The following is a 5,337-nucleotide window of genomic DNA, read 5'->3' on the forward strand; positions in this document are numbered from 1 at the left end:
TCAACATTTCTGCGTCGTAGGAGAGGAAACGAGGCTTTGAAGAATACTTAGCCTGTATAACCGGATTTAGCGTTTACATTTAGTGTTCCGTTAAAAGGGCACTCATCAGGTCTGGGCACTGATGACAGGCGACTGCGATTCACAGCTCCAATTTCTGTCTATGCTATTTCGTAACTGTTTGAAAGCCGTCTGTGCTGGGCCGCACGCAATGCGTTGGTAACAAAATATCATGAAAATATTAAATCACTTTCCCGCTCATAACCATTAATGTGTGCGAAAATTTGGCACAAGCCTCTTTTCGTGGCAAGTTCTCGTACTTCTAGTCGCTATTTACAGCCGTTCTTGATATATGACTTGAAGGCTTTGCCACTAACGCAGGTTAAGAATGCAAATAACCTATTTCTTGTGCGGGGCTGGTGCCGGAAGCTTCATTGTGTTGCGGTACTCAGAGCTCTTCTTGACAGTCTCTGTGACAACGCCCGTCTCCAAACTGAAGTTGTCGCAAAGTCAACAGACACTAAGGTATCATTCGCCAGTAAATTGTTGGAGTTTACCACCCATTTCATCGCTCATCTCGCAGGCTACCTTCATTTCTCTATTCATAGATTTTCGTACGCATTTTCAAAGATGTCGACTCGAGGATATTCATCAGGCCCTTGACAAGTGCTTTAAAAAGGCGTTTTCAGATTAATGTCAAGTGAAGTAACTCGCACATCAGCGAAAGGGAGTTGTCATGCACTTGGGAAGTTGTAGGTGTGCGTTTTGCCACTGTCTAAAACTTACCGCATAGTTTGCAAATACCACCATCGTATCCGGAGGAATTCCTTCGATATACTCAAGCCTTTCCTTATGCGTCACTATATCTAGGCTTTGTACATACACCTGCGTCTTCCCTTTAAAAGAATCGTGCTGCATGAAAGCAAATACACGTGATCTTGACATATGAGCAAACCTACAAATTGTTTGTCAATTCTGGTATATCCTAGCGACCTCCAGCGGGTGAAATGTGACGTCGCAAACAAAAGTTACGAATTACTGTCAAAGACGAGCCGCGCAATCAAACTGCTCATTTGAAAGAGGCATACGCAAGCTAACACTGTTTCTGTAACTCTTGATAATGAAGGTTCAATGCATATTTGCGGAACCAATGCAGGTTGGGTTGCTGACTCTTCTATGATTGACCTTTCATACCGACCACATTCTCCACCGTTGCACGAAAAGCGTTCTAGAACTGCCTTTGGCAACCTTGGAACTACCTTTCGCAACTTTGGCAACACGCATATTACCTGTTACTGTTCCAACTAGGGATGTAAAATCACGGTTCGAAAAATGCTGGGAGGTCTGTTATTTTAGCAAGCGCCTGTAGTTATTCTCTGCTGGGCAAACGTAAAGGCTTTTGACCAAAACTTACAATGATTGTTCGTCGATAAACTCTCGCAATGAAATGATCCATAAACATTTCTGTTTGTGTTTGACAATGTCAGAGGGACATGGGCGTCATCATAGTACCTTGTAGTTTATCTTTGTTTTTTGGCAATTGAAGATATTGTCTGAATATTCTCAAACGCAAGGCAACGCTTCATTCCACGGTATCGGCCATTTTTATCACGACAAGAAATACGAAGTTGAAATGGTTGAATTTTCAGAACTTTGGCGCAAAAGATTAATGCTGCATGTTTCTTTCTTTTCGTGATCATCTTCTTGTTTTCATGTGGCGCCGGCCAAATTGCACAGTTTGTGTGTGTTACCAAACCGAAAGAGCGAAGAATTATGATGTTCGAGATTAAAACGTGCCCCATAGTAAAAAAAAGTTGGATACATTTAAGAAATATGTGCTTTCCCACTCTATGTAAACGTGAATAGAAATGTTCAGCAACTTCGCAAGCGGATGTGTCTGCACGCAGGAACGTAAAAAAATCTAAACCGAGAATGCACCTGGTTTTCTTAGATGTGCATTCGTCCTGTCACGCTCAGGCAGCAGGCAAAAATGTTTACACGTGCTAGGAAGTAGAATAATAATAATATATGGGGTTTTACGTGCCAAAACCACTTTCTGATTATGAGGCACGCCGTAGTGGGGGACTCCGGAAATTTTGACCACCTGGGGTTCTTTAACGTGCACCTAAATCTAAGTACGCGGGTGTTTTCGCATTTCGCCCCCATCGAAATGCGGCCGCCGTGGCCGGGATTCGATCCCGCGACCTCGTGCTCAGCAGCCTAACACCATAGCCACTGAGCAACCACGGCGGGTGTGCTAGGAAGTAGACAAATATAACTAATTGTTCTTTTCTTGCAGGCAAACGGAAGTTGTCGTTCGGGTGTCATTGTCTTGTTTCCTGACAAAGGCACGTGGTTGCGCCCTGCGAAATTCCCCTGAAGCGACTGCTGCAGCAAGCAAACTATGGCCTCGCTTGGCAAGCCCCATCGGATCTAAGGTCAGTGTCAGCGGAGAAGAAGCGCTGGTAAAACGCCGATGTCAACGTTCAGCTTTTATCTATAAGCTATACTTACCTTTAAAAAGCGATAGCTGTTATATAAAAAAAAGATAGCTAGCTGCAGTAAGCCTTTGACCGTTTCTGCTGTAGCTCCCCGGTATCAACCGCCATTGCGCCAGTGATAAAATACAAAAGTGTGTGCATATACTCGCCAGACCATTCAAAGAAGCACGCCAACAAGGCCATTTTCTAACCTGGGTATTTCATGTTCAGAAATTGATCGCCCATCTGATCCTTCGGGATATGAGCGACATCCATGCGCTGATATCAGAATCAGCCGTGTGAGGTTTTCTGAGGTTGGCATTCCAAGTATCTCCGGAAGTTAAATCATCTGCCCGTGAAGAACTTTACAGTTTGTCTCTGTTGACGAACGATTCCACTGGAATGTGACAACCAAAGCACATGTCATCGAGCACTCTTACGTGCTTGTTAGTCAAGACGTTTTGTTATTTCGACGACTTCGCGCCGTGTTCATATTTACAGGACTTCCTTTCCTACTGGTATATGAGCGGCACTGAACCTATAGCTAAATTTCATTCTATGCATTGCTTGACCTCTGCCGACGAGACTACAAACCACAAAATGCAGTTTCCTATTCTATCATTATATTGTTCGGGATTTCTTCTTCCGTGCACTTCCTGCTTCCATTCCAAAGCCATACCGGAAACGACGCAGGTAGCAGGTATGTTGTCGAATGTCAACGCGACGTGTGAGCAAAGAGCAAGATCGTAATGTGGCAAGCAGTTGTAACCTTCGGTATTGCTCGCTTCATTAACCCGTATCCTCGAACAATCCTGCGTAAGAGCGTTCTATCAATACGTGTGGCTTGAGCTGTCAGCTTTTGCAGCGATTGGTATGATAAGAGTGTTTTACATTTGTGTGATACTTGATTCGTTGCCGTGATAAGTTTGATTCACTGCGCATGAGCTGGTTCTCTGCGGCACCACGAAATATACATACTGAAAAATCGACATTTTAGATTGCAGTCGTCGCGTACCACGCTTGAACGTCAGAGGAAATAAAAGCTGCAGGAAATATAAGGCTTTCAGAGCATTTCACATAACTCAAACATAACAAAAGGGGATACGTATTCATATTGAAATGGAGAGGTGACAAATGGTTACCAGTTTACTTGAGCTATTCATGTAATCTGTAGATGCTTATCAGTTTAGTACTTTGCATATGCCTCCCTCATTTTTCTCTTCCTTCAAAACTACTCTATCTATCCTGTACAGTTATTTAATACTGCAACTGATCGGGTCCTTTCGATGTTTCTTCTCGGTTTTTTTATCAGCGAGTACTCTGAATATATCTTGCTTTACTCGACTGCTGACCGGTTAAGGTTTCCAACCGCTTTGAATCCTAGCGCTTCAGGAAGGTGGTCGTTACCTACGATTCTCACTCGATGAATCCCTTCGCACTGCATTAGGATGTGGTGAGTTGTCTCCGGATTTTTGCTGCTGCAGACACATGGCTCATCCTGTTTGATTATTTGCTTCCGTGTCTTTTTGTCCTTAGACAACCAGCCCGAGCTTCAAACAGCAAGACATGGTGCTTTGTGTTGTAGTACAGATCTTACCTTCTAATTTCTTGATTTCCATTCTTGCAAATCTGCAAGGGCTGTTTTGTTTTCATCCTTTGCATCCAATTTACTGTGTCTGTTTCTATCCCTTCCTTTCTCATGACTTCTTGTTGTCTAATTACATTTTCGGTTGCGCTGTAATTCGCTGCTAACATTACGGACCACTTGTATTTGGTGTTCACGCTTTTGAAGTAGAAACATTTGTGCACTTAAGCAGCACACTTCTTTTCATCCGTATTCCCCAGTCCTCAAAACTAATTTTGCTGCACGATTTCCGGACGTCAAAACAGGCCCAATCAACGTCTTGCACTCCATCTTTTGTGGTTTTACCGTGGGCCACAAAAGCCAACCGGCCGATCAATCTTTGGTTAACATCAATCTCGACAAAATACCTCATTTAGTGGGCAAAATGGCATTTGCGACCGTTAACGCTGGCACCATTGCACCTTTCCTGATTCCTCGCACCACCTCGTATTTATTGTACATCCACTGTGCTCTTTGTATCAATAGTGTTGTTTTTCGCTTCCTCTTCGTTCTTAGATTATCTTGGTGTACGCTCGAGTAGGTCTTCCCTTCATTAATACGTACACTCCGCTATTTATATTGCTTGGCTATGATAATGACTTATTCTTGGATTTATACATCATTACTCGTACCGTCATTCGAGATAATCATTTTCGATTTCTCTGGGCTAAGCTTAAGGGCTAGGTTTATCGTTACATTGCACCGTACATTCGGAAGACTCTGTAAATTCTTTGCATTGCCCGCTAGTAGCACTATCGTTCGCATGCATATGAGCGCTAATACTTTGGCACCATCTAATTATGAGAATTCAAAACACCTTCGAGATTTGGTTGCGTCTTTTCTTTAAGCCTTACAGCCTGAATACAAACTGCTTGGAATAGTCTTCGTAATAGTTCCAGAACATCGCTAAAATTTTTCTGTTACGTGATAACTTCGAGTAAACGGTAATTGATATTACAATTTTTTTCTTTGTCACAACAGAAAACATGTAGCAAATGCTCGTTCAAATCGAAGTGGCCCGATAAGGCGCTCCCATGTTCATATTCAATTACAGTGACATGGTGTAGGCATCGCTACCGTAACCTTAGTCCAGGGTACAGGACATGCAATTGGCTGAGGGCGGTTCGCGATAACATATCAAGATAGCTCGTCACCCGTAAGACAAAAACAACTCATCGTCGTCGTAAGGAACAATCTTAGACAGCACTTAGGTAAGAAACAACATCGTAGTCTAGG

The 5,337-nt window shown here is 43.1% G+C and overlaps 1 long non-coding RNA gene across 3 annotated transcripts in view; it reads left to right on the forward strand.

Moving 5' to 3' along the window:
* LOC135901948 (uncharacterized) overlaps nt 1-5,337 on the forward strand; it is a 54,971-nt gene that overhangs the window by 30,250 nt on the left and 19,384 nt on the right. For all 3 annotated transcript variants that reach the window (XR_010564329.1, XR_010564328.1, XR_010564327.1), the window contains exon 3: nt 2,297-2,435. This is a non-coding gene — a long non-coding RNA (uncharacterized lncRNA). The remainder of the gene's footprint in view (nt 1-2,296; nt 2,436-5,337) is intronic.

Source organism: Dermacentor albipictus, chromosome 9 (genome assembly GCF_038994185.2).
Source record: "Dermacentor albipictus isolate Rhodes 1998 colony chromosome 9, USDA_Dalb.pri_finalv2, whole genome shotgun sequence".
Lineage (NCBI taxonomy): Eukaryota > Metazoa > Arthropoda > Arachnida > Ixodida > Ixodidae > Dermacentor > Dermacentor albipictus.